Source organism: Telopea speciosissima, chromosome 6 (assembly GCF_018873765.1).
Source record: "Telopea speciosissima isolate NSW1024214 ecotype Mountain lineage chromosome 6, Tspe_v1, whole genome shotgun sequence".
Classification (NCBI taxonomy): domain Eukaryota; kingdom Viridiplantae; phylum Streptophyta; class Magnoliopsida; order Proteales; family Proteaceae; genus Telopea; species Telopea speciosissima.
In genome coordinates this window covers 53757333-53773373 of record NC_057921.1, presented here as the reverse complement: position 1 = coordinate 53773373, position 16041 = coordinate 53757333, and the positions used below count along the sequence as shown (strand labels likewise).

The 16041-nt window shown below is 39.4% G+C and overlaps 1 protein-coding gene and 5 non-coding genes across 6 annotated transcripts in view; 5 read left to right on the top strand and 1 right to left on the bottom strand.

The window, feature by feature from the left end:
• The window catches only part of LOC122664002 (phosphoacetylglucosamine mutase), a 52626-nt gene that overhangs the window by 12916 nt on the left and 23669 nt on the right, over positions 1 to 16041 (bottom strand). The window lies entirely within an intron of this gene.
• On the top strand, positions 2541 to 2734 carry LOC122666341. Its single transcript, XR_006333534.1, has one exon. It is a non-coding gene; the product is annotated as a U2 spliceosomal RNA (small nuclear RNA).
• Positions 4471 to 4631, top strand: LOC122666468. Its single transcript, XR_006333653.1, has one exon. It is a non-coding gene; the product is annotated as a U1 spliceosomal RNA (small nuclear RNA).
• On the top strand, positions 7312 to 7472 carry LOC122666473. The gene has a single exon (XR_006333658.1). It is a non-coding gene; the product is annotated as a U1 spliceosomal RNA (small nuclear RNA).
• On the top strand, positions 11507 to 11702 carry LOC122666488. The gene has a single exon (XR_006333672.1). It is a non-coding gene; the product is annotated as a U2 spliceosomal RNA (small nuclear RNA).
• Positions 13502 to 13662, top strand: LOC122666469. Its single transcript, XR_006333654.1, has one exon. It is a non-coding gene; the product is annotated as a U1 spliceosomal RNA (small nuclear RNA).

The window sequence follows — 16041 nt, the reverse complement described above, 5'->3', positions numbered from 1 at the left end:
TCGCGTATTTTCATTTTTTTGGAAAAAGAACGCGGCTTTTCGCGTGGCTTCTGTGCGCAGACACAGAAGTGTGCAAAAGTATCACCTTGCCCCCCATAAAATAAAAAATCACATCTATGTGGATGCAGGCGCTACACGACCAGAGAGTGATCTCCATCCCTTTGTTTTTATCCCCTGCTGCACGACTTTGTGTTCTTGTGGTGGCCTTCTTAGTTTTTAAATTTCACCTAAAATAAGCAACAGAAGAGGTTAAATATGAGTTTGAGGTTTATAAAAAGGGAAAAAGATATCTACTTGGTGGTGTTTCCTACACCCTTTCAAAGGGCACCATGAGGTGATGCCTCTGCCCCTTGGGTGAATACCCAGGTGCCCTCACTCATTGGCCTAGACTCTTGTGTAGAGGCCATATGACCAATTAGAGATCTCTTGCCCTTATAAAAAAATATAAAAAATGTTAATAATGGAATATAGTGGTATAATTGTAATTCTACTCTTTCTTTTCCTGGGCTGAAACTTGACCAGTGAGGGATGTTTGCTCCTGTCTCATGGACTCGCACATGGTGGCTGATGTGCAAGTCGTGACAGTATGAAACATCAGTAATAGGCCTTAATCATATATATGGGAACCCTTAAAATAATGCAAGTCCATGGATTTGTGGATCAGGATCGTCTCCATGGAGCAGGGAATGCCCAGGGCGCTGCCAGCCATTGGGCTGTGTCGCACATATTCCTAGGTGTGCACCGAGATGTTTGCGGCACAGCTCAACCACTGGATGTCCCCTGGTTGCACCCTGGGCACACGCCTCCCTAGAGATGAGCTTAATTCTGGATTTGTATGGTTTTAAGGTACAGATTTATTGGACCCAAACTCTGGTATTAATTGGGAGAAATTTCGAATCTGAGGTGGCTATTTTACTGGGTTAAATTGGAGCATGGACCCTTCTAATTAGGGCCAGACGTAATTGTCATATTTTCACCTCTTTCAATTTCTCTTTTTTCAATCTTTTTTTTTCCTGAAATGAAAAATACCTCTCAGCTAAATTATTGTCACCTTAATTTTTTATTACACTTCTTCTCTCATCCCTAAAGTATCTATGAGTCTAGTTGTACCATGTAGATGGGGTATGTGACAAGTTTAACTATTGAATATCTAGAAAATAGTCTGGATTGGTCACTTGTCAAATTCTATATTTTAATTTAATTATATACCTTTTCATTTATTGTTATACATCGTCTTTGTAGTCTAAACGTTGTCATGCATTCTCTTGGTAACCTCGAATTTTTCAAAGTCTTATTTTGCCATTTAGCAAACTCCAATTCAACTAAAACTTGATATGTGAGTAAGGGGGACCTAAGGTCTACCTTCCTACAACATTTAGCCACCATCAAACTTGCTATTTGCATCAAACTTGCTATGTAGTACAAATAGGTAGATGGTCCATAGATACCCTACGGACGGGTGATTCATAAAACCTACTCTCCCTTATTCCCCCCCCCCCCCCCCCCCCACCCACCTAAGAAGAAGACCTCTCAGCTAAATTATTGTCATCTTTTTCCTTGTGAAACTGAACAACATTGTAGGTTAGCATCTAACAACTAGTTAATAGGAATGATTCTATGTTTGAGAGAGTGGTCTACGTTAGCACTCCCTATATCTATCTCTAATGGTGTTTCCAACCCAATGCATGAGGGTTCCGCCACTATAGGGTTGGTGGAGGGCATAATGTATGTAATCTTATCCTAGCTTAGTTAGGCTGTTTCTCAAGTTGAACCCGTGACCACTCGATAGCAATGGAGCAACCTTATCATTGTGCCAAGTCACGTCCTCGATCCCCATGCCTATCTCTCTCCTCCTCACCCCCCCCAAAAAAAAAAGACAGAGATGTCTTTTCATTTGGGGAGGAAAGAGATAGACACATGAAAGCATAGACCATACTCTTGTACATAATTCTTTTTTCCTTTAAATAGTTGTTTGATAAATGACAGGCAACCCCACCATGAGTACTTGTTCCTTGTATGTCCAGAAACAAATGCAGCACAAGTAAGTAAACTGGGGATTTATAAAAACACACCCATCCAGCCACATTATTGCAAGGGTTGGAAGTCCCTTGGCACATACAACACTGGGAATCCTGAGTTGGGTCATCAATATAGTTCAAGGAAAGCATAGCAATTTCTGGAATAGAAGGAAATAAGGGTGTATCAACACCTGCTTTAAAAACTGAAATCCAGCGATTACTATTACACAAGATTTCAATCAGATCAGGCTTTTTGGTTCTGGAACATGACTTGATTACGGTGGAACCAGAGAAAATAACCTGTTATTGCCACAAGACTAAAAAGGGTTTTGGAATCAGAGGAATTGTTGTTTGATGAATTCAGACTAAGTGAAACATAGAGAACAAACCATATTTTTATGGTTGGGCGACGAGAGGCATAAGAATAAGTGAATATTGTTATTTTAGTCCCACATCGACCAAAGTTGAAAGAGAGATGGCAAAAGAGTGTTATAAAATGAAAACAAAGAACCTGTTCAAAGCATACCTTTCTCGGCCTTTTGGCTAAGATCAAGTGTAGTATCTGTTCTTATCAGTTTAATATCTGATACGTGGGTCATTGCCACATGATATTAAATTAATTTTTCTTGGGGGAGTTCCCATTACGGTAGCTTGGTACCGGGGTTCTCAATCGTTGCCCATGCGTTGCACCACTGCCCGGGCCTGCCGCACCCTACCAATGCTAGTTCAAATGTTTTTGTGATATGTAGGTGAACTACCGTGTTGGCTGGTTCTAAGCCTGCGTTGTTGAATGACTCACGATATTTTCAACTAGCGTCCCACTTATTCGGTTTTTGTGATTTACTGCTGGGCGAGTGTTTAACGAGTAGCAGGGTTGTCTTTAGAATTGGCAAATCTCTGGATAGTTCTTAACAATTGAACTAGAAAATTCAATAAATCTGTTGTGGTGTATCAACTTCCCTCACCATCTACACTTTGGCTTTTTGGTATATCATACAATCTTTGTTAAAGATTATGACAGTTCTCCGGGTCTCTATTCGTCTTTTAAAGTCTGTATTTAGTGTACGAGGCTCTTGCGTTAGCTTTATTGGGAATCACGTTGGATTAATTCACTAGCTTTTCTCTCATAGTATCACCGATTTCGGACTCACTATCTATGTTTAGTGGTTGAAATATCCAACCTTGGTTTTGGATGCCACTCTGGCACATCTGACTAAAGCCTCAACGTATCTAGGAAGAGAGAGAGACTGAGGAAAGGGGATAATTCTACAGCTAGCCTCGAGGTCTATTGGCCAAGCTGAGGACGACCTCTCTTTTTGAAACCAAATATTTTGTACTTCTTGAATTCTATTGGGTTATGCCATAACCACTAAGGAGGATTTTGTAATTATGGACAATGATGTACATATTTCTCCTACAACTTAATATATAGATTCCTTTCTATTATAAAAAAAAACAGCAGTAGCGGTGTCAATCGGGGATTTGGCTCCTCTCCAGGGAGTGCCCAGGGACACATCTAACGATTGGGTTGACGTGCACAAATCCCGATGTGCACCGAGTCAACATGTGTGGTGCACCGTTATGTGTGCATGGAAATCCATCTATTGGATGTGTCCCTGGGGACTCCCTGGTGATGAAGCAAGATCCGTCAATCGATCGGTCTCGATCGGGCCTAATTGGGCTTAGCCAAGCTTGAAGCCTGCACTGTGGTTGCCCATTTAGATAATCGGACCGGACTTGGATGGGCTCAGTTTTTGGGACAGAATTGGTAGACTTTAAAATTTGAGAGGCCAATTCTAAGATTTTTTGGATTATTTTTTTGATAGGTCTGACTCTATCTTATACTATGATGGAGGGAAAGTGTGAACCAAGAGGCTTGAACCCAAGACTTCGTGGTAGCAATAGACTTCCACCCACCACATGCTTGTGCACTTTGTTCACGGGTTTTATGGATTGATTCTATTCCAATGTTTATTGAAATCGATTAGTACCGAGCTTCAACCCGATTCCTTGATTCTAGGTTTAAAATCCTTGGTTGAAGTAACTAGAGGCGGAGGAGAAGAACCTAATTGTTTAAACGAGGCCCTATTTCATTGATTAATCAATATGTGTTAGACATAAGCTGTAAAATGCTACAGGCTGAATTTTCATTAAAAAAAAAAACCACTATAAGCTGAAGAAAAGTTAAGAAGTGCATCATTTGCAGCTGCTACTACTAATGTGTCCAAAGCAAAGACTGAAGCAACCCATTTTCTGTAAACAGTCATTACAAGAAAAGAACACACTTTCAAATCTTCAATTATTTTCTGGTTTTATAGGAAGAAGACAGACCACAGACACAAAAGATACCGCAGCTGAGACTTGTCGTGTCTTTTTAGTCCCACATCGATCCACTACTGAACTAGATAAGGAAGAGAAGTATAGAAATAAGGGGAAGCAAGAGCATTAGAACATACTTACCTGGACGGGGTCTATGGGTTATCAAGAAGGCCCATTGCCTAGGTTGGTGACTTCCATTGCACTTGGGAGGGGTGCCCGCCTAACATCTCCCCAAGTGGGAGAGTGTACGTCATAATTTGTGGTAGAGGGGGTACGCGTTCGCGCGGCCCCTACCAATCCTTACATTTAAAATTTTTCTGCCTTGCAGGTTTTGTTTGGGCAAAACCTTTCTCTTTTGTTACAGAACCCATTTGAGGAACAATGGAAATTGATAGACTGGAGAGTCTCTACCGAAGATTTTTCTCTTTTTAGGCTTTGTATATGTTCAATGAGATGGGAGAAGATTGAAAGTTGGTCTTGTTTGTACTCCTATATCTTTTTCATTTGTTCTACCACTTTCTTCATTATTCTAGCCATTCATTACTATTGTCTTCCCTTCCTCAAACTTCTTTTCCTTTTCCTTTCCCTTTTTGTTTGGTTTCCTCTTCTCATGTCCAAGGACTATTTCCTTTTTGCTATAATCCTCTTTGCTCCTACAACAGATCATTCAACTGTGTATTATGGTCTGGCGGTGGAAGGGGGCCTTTTTTTTGTTTTTGACTTTGTAATGGGAATGGCACATTTGTGGCAAGTTTGCATTTTTGTTGGCTAGTACTGGAAACATAGTAGCAGAATTATGAACACCCAACTTCTTCAATGGAATAGGAGATCATCCACTCTATGTGGTTTGAATTAGGTTATTGATCTAGTTTCCAAGAATAGCAATCATGACTGGTCAGTTCTTCATTTTTTGAGTCGAATAAAAACCAAGCTCACCTTGTCCAGGAGGGGATTCAAGGCAATTTGAACTTGAACTGAACTACCTCTTCTGTGCTTCTAGGCTTTCCATTTTCTTTCTTTTCTATCTTGCATTAGCTGCTACAATGATTCTGATATTCAACCTTTCTTTGCCATCATCCTCAGGGTTCAGAAATTCCATGATCTGAAACCTAATACATGTGTAGAATAAAGATTAAAATTTTGGAGCTTGAGATAAACAGAGATTAGACCAGATCTGAAACCTAATACATGTGTTAAGACAGAAATCTGGTGGCTTTATGTAGTTCTTTTCTAATGAAACTTCAAATGCCCTTTTGTAGAATTATTCATTTTTCTTATGTTTACATTATATATATGTCAGAGGTTGTTCAAAGTTTAATTTCACTTGAAGCACAACGGGATACCTTAAATAGAATTGTACATGGAAGAGGGGCAGTGGGTGAAACTGTCATTTGATGTGCCCAACTTACATGTTCAGATAAAGTGGCTAGACCTATTGAAACAAAGTTCACCAGATCAAATCATTTGGATCACATACATGGTCAGGTCTGCACATTATTTGGCACAAGTTGCCCATGAAGAATGATCAGATAGCCCACCAGTGTATGCATTTGCATTTACTAACAGAATCAATACAATCAAAATGTTGCTGAAAGCCCCTATGAACTGACATTAACATATGACAACATCAAGTTCAGCCTGAGATATTATTTGAATCTCATCATTGTGGGTTAAGTGGACGTGCAGTATTTTGAGCAGCAAGAAATCACAGCAAACCATCTTCTATAATGTTCATGTCTTCATGACATGGTAGGCTGTTGATAGATGAAAACACAACGGTGGTCTACAATCAGCTAGGGCGTGAATCTCATCAATGTCAATTGAGTTTCAGTATTTTGAGCTCTGAGAAATTACAGAAAGCCATCTTCTATAAACTTCTTAAATAATCTGGTTTTTCGTCCTGTAAGGCATGTGCATTCTAATATAACTGTCTGTGGCTTACCATGGTTTTATTTCTTCTTAACAACTACAGTTGAGATCAAGAAGTTTTGTTGTATTTGTGTATTGCCAGGGCCATAGAAGAGGTTCTTCTGTATATTTAGAGATGAGTACTTAAGTTGCTCTGTGGTCATATGATGAACATTTCTTCTGTTCTGTAAGTTCTAGAGTCATAAATTAGGATTCATCAATAGAAATTGTTTATGTTGGATAGACCAAAAGCTCCCACCATAAGTATCTTCACCTTGCAGTACCCATGTGTGTTTTCACTTAGCACATCATAGACAGTTTCAGTCCTAGCACTCTCTCTGTAATCCAAAGAGTAGTTAGCTAATCATTGAGGAGACTGCTTTATTGGCAATCAACTTGACAGTATGATATTAACCAGTTGATAAAGGGCAGTACTACAATTGATACAAGGTTAGATGCAGAATTTCAGAGATTAAAAATGGGTTGTCAATGGTCTTTGATGAGTAGTCCTTTCTCCCCTGAAGGTCAGTAATCTATATAAAAGGCGTACCCAGTGCACTAGGCTCCCGCTATTACAGGGTCTGGGAGGGTCATCTCCGTCTGAGTATGCCTATATGTTAATCATATAATATTTTTTCTTAATTTTTTTTTAACATTTTATCTTTACTAATGATTTAGCCAAAAAAAAATCATGTTAAACTAGATTACCTGAATAACATGTGTGGTTACACATGCATGATAAACTCTGTCCGAATCACTATGTACTGGGTTCTCACATCAATGATATCCTAACGCAAGATAGAACAAATAACAGTGCAAAATAAGAAGTCATAATTCAATTCTCCTTGAGGCTTAACTATAAAACTAATAAAAATAAATAACAATGCAAGAAACTCGCCAGAGATCTTATGTGCTACTGCAACCACCAAAATATGATGTCTCTTCTGGTTTATTGGAAAAAGAGAGGTATCACATAGACGTGTCTTTTTAGTCCCACATCGGTCAGTTACCGATGGAGATAAAGGAAGGACAGTCTACAAGTGAGGAAAAGCAAGCCCTTTATAACATACTTACCTGGACGGGGTCTATGGGTTATCAAGAAGGCTCATTGCCTAGGTTGGTGACTTCCATTGCACTTGGGAGGGGCGCCCGCCTAACATCTCCCCAAGTGGGAGAGTGTACGTCATAATTTGTGGTGGCGGGGGTACGCGTTCGCGCGGCCCCTACAAATTTCAACATAATAAAGTTTTTCCTTTCGTACCTGTTGGTGACTATGGTGGTGAAGTCACAATTGTCGAAGAAGAAACCAGGTTGAAGAGGGGGGTTGTGGGGATTTGTTCTTCTCCGTAGGGAGAAGATTGTAGTGGCCTAAAGAAAAATTGGGAATTTGGCCAGAGTTAGGTTTGGCTGTCACTGAGTATACAGTTTCTTCATTGCAATGTCAACAATTCTATATTCCATGCTTCAATCTGGTGGTCATATGTTCTTACATGACTGAAAAGGAAGAACTTCCTGAAGTAGGTAAACAAATTATTGCCAATTTATCAAAAAACAAAAGAATCTGATTTCTAGACCCTACTTATGTGTTTGGTGTCATGTTGGGTTCCTCTATGTGTGCTGGAATTTCGGGTCCAAGATTAATGTTCATTTCTTGTCATCATTATTGAAGAGGGAATAGCTCAGATGCCATATCTGTTTGTTGGGTTCCAACATTGTAATTTAAGAGATTTGGATGCATGTGTGAATAACTGAATAGCATTCTTAAAGGAAATTTGGTTGTATAGCTAATGGATGGTTTTTTTTATGAAGGCTAGGACCTTGCTATTGAGTCCTCTTGTTTCCAGTCAAGAGCTGCCATCATGAATTCTCTTATCTGAGAAAGCTTTATTCTTCTGGGTATTCCCTCCATGATGCCTGGGCCTCAACTTTTTCCCTGTAAGCTCCTTGTATGCTAAGAACCCAAATGTTTTTCTGGTTCCCCTATTGTCTCCTCAGTGCTAATCTTGCTTGAGCATTTCCAGTTAACCTCTTTGTCCCTTTTCCATACTGATCACCATGTTGCTCCTATTCCCACTCCCATATCCTTTTCATTGGTTCCTACCACTCTCTTCGTTATTCTAGCATTCATGACTGTTGTCTTCCCTTCCTCAAACTTCCTTTCCTTTGTTCTGTGATTTCTCTTGCAAGCAAGTGGTTTTAATTGTTTTTGTTTTGTACACTGCTGTTACCACTCCCTCCCTGGCCTTCTTTTCTATGCACATGTGAGATGTTTGGTTTCCTTTTCTCATGCCCAAGGCTATATAACTTCTTTGCTCTGGCAGCAGATCATTCAGTTTTAAAAATTCTGGTATGGTGGTGGAAGGAGGCTTTTTTTTTAACTTTGTAATGAGAATGGCACATTTGTGGCAAGTTTGCAATTTGTTAAGTAGTGCTGCAAATATAGTAGCAGAATTATGAACACTCAACTTCTTCAACGGAATAGAGGGAACCACTGTATGTGGTTTGAATTGGGTTATTGATCTATTTTCCAAGAATTCAATAATGACTGTTCAGTTCTTCATTTTTTGAGTGGACTTAAAAGCAAGCTTACCTTGTCCAGCAGGGGATTCTTGGCAATTTGAGCTACCTTCTCTGTGCTTCTAGGCTTTCCATTTTCTTTCTTTTCTATCTTGCATTAGCTGCTGCAATGATTCTGATATTCAACCTTTCTTTGCCATCATCCTCAGGGTTCAGAAATTCCATGATCCTCACTGACTAGTTTGTAATTTTGTTTCTCCATTCTAAACATTTTTCTTGAAGCCCTTCTTGATATTTGTCATTCCTAGTTCAGTGATAAGACAGTTGGGATTGCTAGTCCTAGTCCCTGGTCATCATTTGCCATTGTTACAGTTTGTAGCTTGAGCCACCTCCTCTATCCTTCTGGACTTTTCCCTCCCCCCTCTCCACAACCCAACTTCTCTTCTGTCTTTCATTAGGTGTTCCACATTATGTGTCTGATATTGAGTTTTTTTTTTTGTAAAAATCATCATCAGGTGTTCAAAAATTTCATGATCCTCACTAACAAGGTCCTTTGACTATTCACCATCCCACAGCTTTATTTGAACCACTTCTTTGCTATTTATCATATATAACCTGATGATAGGAGTGTCAGGGGTGTTGATTCTAGTCCTTGGTCGCCATTTTCCATGTTATGGTCTGTGTTTACTATTTGAGACCTTTCTGGTCATTTTTGTGGCTGCGAAACTATTATCCAACAACAAGCAAGCTGCACCAGATAAATTCCGAGTAGATAAAAACCTGCAATCTTGGTGGAAGGAGAAGGCCTTCAATGAGGGAGAAAGCGCTGGAGATTGGAGCAGTGACAGAGTGAGGATGTTGGAGAAATACAAAGACGGGGGCAAGAGCAAGTTATCAATGGTGCTCATCTCCAACCACCGTTCCTGTGTATGGGACTATCCTAGGACTGTCGAAGAAGAAACCAGGTTGGGGGGAGGTTATTCGTTCTCCAAGTTTTTATAGCAACCTACAGTTGGACAAGCGGTTGGAAGCTGTGAATGCAGAATCATCAGTTGGGTTAACGGATAATGTTGAGGTTAATAAATAAAACAGCAATGGTTCAAATTGGAGCTTTGGTGAAGTTTTTGCTCTTCTTAATGCTCTGAAGGCATTTTCCAAACAGATGTTCCTATGAGATGGGAGAAGATTTCAGCGGCTGTGAATGCAGAATCGTCAGTTGGGTTAACAGATAATGTTGAGGTTAATGTATAAAACAGCAGTGGTTCAAATTGGAGCTTTGGTGAAGATTTTACCCTTCTTAATGCTTTGAAGGCATTTTCCAAACAGATGTTCCCATGAGATGGGAGAAGATTGCAGCGGCCTGAAGAAAAATTTGGAATTCGCTCACAATTAGGTGATTGTTGTATCATTATCTCACTGAGTAATTTTTTGTTAGGGATTCTGCTTTTCTTCTCTTCCTTTTGAATTTGTTGTAGAATACTTATGGGCCTGGATTATGATTTCGAGTTCATTGACAGTGTCCTTACAAGTCTCAGAAGAGGATAATGTCAGGTAGAATTGTCTTCTTTTTCATGTCAATTCTTGAAGAGAAACATATTATATACTTTTTCTTAAGAATTTTGTAATAAAACTGGTTTTGCATTTAATGATTGATCCCAAATTCAAACAACAGAATGTGATTCTTCGATTTATTATCTATTGGATTTCTTTCTCCAAATGTTTGTACTTGATGCTTTAAGAGGATAGATATGACAAAAAATGGATTCGCTAAAGAACATTTACAGTTTCTTCATTGCAATGGCAACAACTCTATACTCCATGCTTCTATCTGGTGGTCATAAGTTCTTACTTGACGACTGAAAATGAACAACTTCCTGAAGCAGGGAAAAACACTTGGTATTAATCTTGACCTAAATAAATTATTGAAGTGGATCATAAATTTAACCTTGATCATTAGGGAAGAAGTGTCAATAAATCTCTGTGCCAATTTGTAAAAAAAACCAAAAAGAATCTGAAACTTGACCAGTGAGGGATGTTTGCTCTTGTCTCATGGACTCTCACATGGTGGCTAATGTGCAAATCGTGACAGTATGAAACATCACTAATGGGCCTTTATCATATATATGGGAACCCCTAAAATAATGCAAGTCCATGGATTTGTACGGTTTTAAATAGTTGTTTGATTAAGGCAACCCCACCATGAGTGCTTGTTCCTTGTATATCCAGAAACAAATGCAGCACAAGTAAGTAAACTGGGGATTTATAAAAACACACCCATCCAGCCACATCATTGCAAGGGTTGGAAGTCCCTAGGCACATACAACACTGGGAATCCTGAGTTGGGTCATCAATATAGTTCAAGGAAAGCATAGCAATTTCTGGAATAGAAGGAAATAAGGGTGTATCAACACCTGCTTTAAAAACTAAAATCCAGCGATTACTATTACACAAGATTCCAATCAGATCAGGCTTTTTTGTTCTGGAACATGACTTGATTACGGTGGAACCAGAGAAAATAACCTGCCATTGCCATAAGACTAAAAAGGGTTTTGGAATCAGAGGGATTGTTGTTTGATGAATTCAGATTATAAGTGAAACACAGAGAACAAACCATATTTTTATGGTTGGGCAACGAGAAGCATAGGAACAAGTGAATAGTGTTGTTTTAGTCCCACATCGACCAAAGTTGAAAGAGAGATGGCAAAAGAGTGTTATAAAATGAAAACAGAGAACATGTTCAAAGCATACCTTTCTCGGCCTTTTGGCTAAGATCAAGTGTAGTATCTGTTCTTATCAGTTTAATATCTGATACGTGGGTCATCGACCCACATGATATTAAATTAATTTTTCACGGGGGAGTTCCCACTACAGTAGGTTGCTACTGGGGTTCTCAAGCGTTGCCAATGCGTTGCACTACTGCACGGGCCTGGCGCACCTCACCAATAATAGTTTATAAGATTTTGTGATTGCCAAATCAAATACTTTCGGATTGGTCTTATGCCATCCTTGTTGAAGTTGCCTACTAAAACTGTGTAATAAGTAGCAGGGTTGTCTTTTTATATACATACGGTGCCCCTCATCTCATTGGATTTCAAGGCAGTAGCATTGTCAAATTGATGGATAGTTCTTCATAACTCAACATGAAAATTCAATAAATCTGTTGTGGTGAATCTCCTTCCCTCACCATCCAGTCACCTTGGCCATTGGTATATCATCCCATCTTTGTTGAAGATTACGACACAGCTCCCTGGGTCCCTATTCATCTTTTAAAGGTTGTACCCAGTGCACTAGGGTCTCACGTTTAGCTTTATTGGGAACCATGTTGGGTTAATTCATTATTAGCCTTTATTCCATAGTCGGACCCAATGCACTAGGCTCTCTCATTTAGCTTTATTTGGAACCATGTTGGATTAATTCATCATTAGCCTTTATCCCATAGTATCACAGACTCCGGACTCACTATGTCTAGGATGCCACTGGAACATCTGACTAAAGCCCCAATGTATCTAGGAAGAAAATTAAAGAGAATGAGGAAAGGGGATAAATCTACAGCTAGCCTCGAGGTCTATTGGGCCAAGCTGAGGACAACCTCTCTTTTTGCATCCTAATATTTTGTACTTCCTGAATTCTATTGGGTTATGCCATAACCACTAAGGAGGATTTTGTAATTATGGACAATGATGTACATATTTCTCCTGCAACTTAATATATAGATTCCCTTCTATTATCGAAAAAAATAGTAGTAAGGGTATCAATCGGGGATTTGGCTCCTCTCCAGGGAGTGCCCAGGGACACATCCAACGCTGGGTTGACATGCACAAATCCCGGCGTGCATCGAGTCAGCATGTGTGGTGCATTGTTATGTGCGTGCGAAAACCCAGCTGTTGGATGTGTCCCTGGGGACTCCCTGGTGATGGAGCCAGATCTATCAACCGGTTGGTCTCGGTTGGGTCTAATTTGGCTTAGCCAAGCTTGAAGCCCGCATTGTGGCCGCCCATTTAGATAATCAGGCCGGGCCTGGATGGGCTCAGTTTTTGGGACTGAATTGGTAGACTTTCAGATTTGAGGGGCCAATTCTAAGGTTTTATGGATTATTTTTTTGATTGGTCTTACTCTATCTTATACTATGATGGAGGGGAAGTGTGAACCAGGAGGCTTGAACCCAAGACCTCGTGGTAGCAATGGACTTCCACCCACCACATGCTTGCGCACTTTGTTCACGGGTTTTATGGATTGATTCTAATCCAATGTTTATTAAAATCGATTAGTACCGTGCTTCAACCTGATTTCTCGATTCTAAGTTTAAAATCCTTGGTTTAAGTAACTGGAAGCGGAGGAGAAGAACCTAATTGTTTAAACAAGGCCTTATTTCATTGGCAAATCAATACTTGTTAGATATAAGCTGTAAAATGCTACAGGCTGAATTCTCATTAAAAAAGAAAAACACTATACGCTGAAGAAAAGTTAAGAAGTGCATCATTTGCAATTTGAAGCTCCTACTACCAATGTGTCTAAAGCAAAGACCGAAGCAACCCATTTTCTGTAAACAGTCATTACAAGAAAAGAACACACTTTCAAATTTTCAATTATATTCTAGTTTTATTGGAAGAAGACAGACCACAGACACAAAAGATATCGCAGCAGAGACGTGTCCTGTCTTTTTAGTCCCACATCGATCCATTACTGAAGTAGATAAGGAAGAGAAGTGTTGAAATAAGGGGAAGCAAGAGCATTAAAACATACTTACCTGGACGGGGTCTATGGGTGTTCAAGAAGGCCCATTGCCTAGGTTGGTGACTTCCATTGCACTTGGGAGGGGTGCCCGCCTAACATCTCCCCAAGTGGGAGAGTGTACGTCATAATTTGTGATAGAGGGGGTACGCGTTCGCGCGGCCCCTACCAATTCTAACAATTAAACGTTTCTGCCTTATGTTATGTTTGGGTAAAACCTTTCTCCCTTGTTACAGAACCCATTTGAGAAACAATGGAAATTGATAGCCCAAGCTTTCCCTGTAAGGCATAGACTGGAGAGGAGTTTCAATCGAAGATTTTTCTCTTTTTAGGCTTTTTATATGTTCCATGAGATGGGAGAAGATTCAAAGTTGGTCTTGTTCGTACTCCTATATCTTTTTCATTTGTTCTACCACGTTCTTCATTATTCTAGCCATTCATTGCTATTGTCTTCCCTTCCTAAAACTTCTTTTCCTTTTCCTTTCCTTTTTTGTTTGGTTTCCTCTTCTCATGTCCAAGGACTATTTCCTTTTTGCTATAATCCTCTTTGCTCCTACAACAGATTATTCAACTGTGTATTATGGTCTGGCGTTGGAAGGGGGCCTTTATTTTTTTTTTTAAACTTTGTAATGGGAATGGCACATTTGTGCCAAGTTTGCATTTGTTGGCTGGTACTGGAAACATAGTAGCAGAATTATGAACACTCAACTTCTTCAATGGAATAGAGGATCATCCACTCTATGTGGTTTGAATTAGGTTATTGATCTAGTTTCCAAGAATAGCAATCATGACTGGTCAGTTATTCATTTTTTGAGTCGAATAAAAACCAAGCTCACCTTGTCCAGGAGGGGATTCCAGGCAATTTGAACTTGAACTGAACTACCTCTTCTGTGCTTCTAGGCTTTCCATTTTCTTTCTTTTCTATCTTGCATTAGCTGCTACAATGATTCTGATATTTAATTTTTCTTTGCCATCATCCTCAGGGTTCAGAAATTCCATGATCTGAAACCTAATACATGTGTAGAATAAAGATTAAAATTTTGGAGCTTGAGATAAACACTGAGATTAGACAAGATCTGAAACCTAATAGAATTGTACATGGAAGAGGGGCAGTGGGTGAAACTGTCATTTGATGTGCCCAACTTACATGTTCAGATAAAGTGGCTAGACCTATTGAAACAAAGTTCACCAGATCAAATCATTTGGATCACATACATGGTCAGGTCTGCACATTATTTGGCACAAGTTGCCCATGAAGAATGATCAGATAGCCCACCAGTGTATGCATTTGCTTTTACTAACAGAATCAATACAATCAAAATGTCGCTGAAAGCCCCTATGAACTGACATTAACATATGACAACATCAAGTTCAGCCTGAGATATTATTTGAATCTCATCATTGTGGGTTAAGTGGACATGCAGTATTTTGAGCAGCAAGAAATCACAGCAAACCATCTTCTATAATGTTCATGTCTTCATGACATGGTAGGCTGTTGATACTTCCTTGTGATGAACACACAATGGTGGTCGATCTACAATCAGCTAGAGCGCGAATCTCATCAATGTCAATGAAGAGTTCCAGTATTTTGAGAAGAAAGAAATTACAGAAAGCCATCTTCTATAAACTTCTTACATAATCTGGTTTTTCGTCCTGTAAGGCATGTGCATTCTAATATAACTGTCTGTGGCTTACCATGGTTTTATTTCTTCTCAACAACCACAGTTAAGATCAAGGAGTTTTGTTGTATTTGTGTATTGTCAGGGCCATAGCAGAGGTTCTTCTGTATATTTAGAGATGAGTACTTAAGTTGCTCTGTGGGCATATGACGAACATTCCTTCTGTTCTGTAAGTTCTACAGTCATAAATTAGGATTCATCAATAGAACTTGTTTGTGTTGGATAGACCAAAAGCTCCCACCATAAGTTTCTTCACCTTGCAGTACCCATGTGTGTTTTCACTTAGCACATCATAGACAGTTTCAGTCCTAGCACTCTCTCTGTAATCCAAAGAGTAGTTAGTGAATCATTGAGGAGACTGCTTTATTGGTAATCAACTTGACAGTATGATATTAACCAGTTGATAAAGAGCAGTACAACAGTTGATACAAGGTTAGATGCAGAATTTCAGAGATTAAAATTGGGCTGTCAATTGTCTTTGATGAGTAGTCTTTTTCTCCCCTTCTGTTGTTGCCTAATGCTTACATCCATCCAAAAGGGTACCGATAGAGACCGCATCATTCTTCTATGGGAAATGGTTTAAGACAGTGGTTGCGCATTGGTTGGACTTGTTCCCAGTGTCAGCATGGTTTCATGAATCATGATCCAAGAGAAGACAAGTAATGAGCCTCTGCCCATCAACAACTTCGCAACTCTATTTCTATCCTCTATTTTATAATTTTTTTCCTCTAATTTCTCTCCACCAATATCTGTACACATCAATTTGCTAGCCAAGAAAGCTGCAAGATTTACATTACTTTTTAGATTGATAATCATCTGGATTTTGTAGGCTTTGAGGTCACATGGGACATGATCAGTAAAAGTATTTT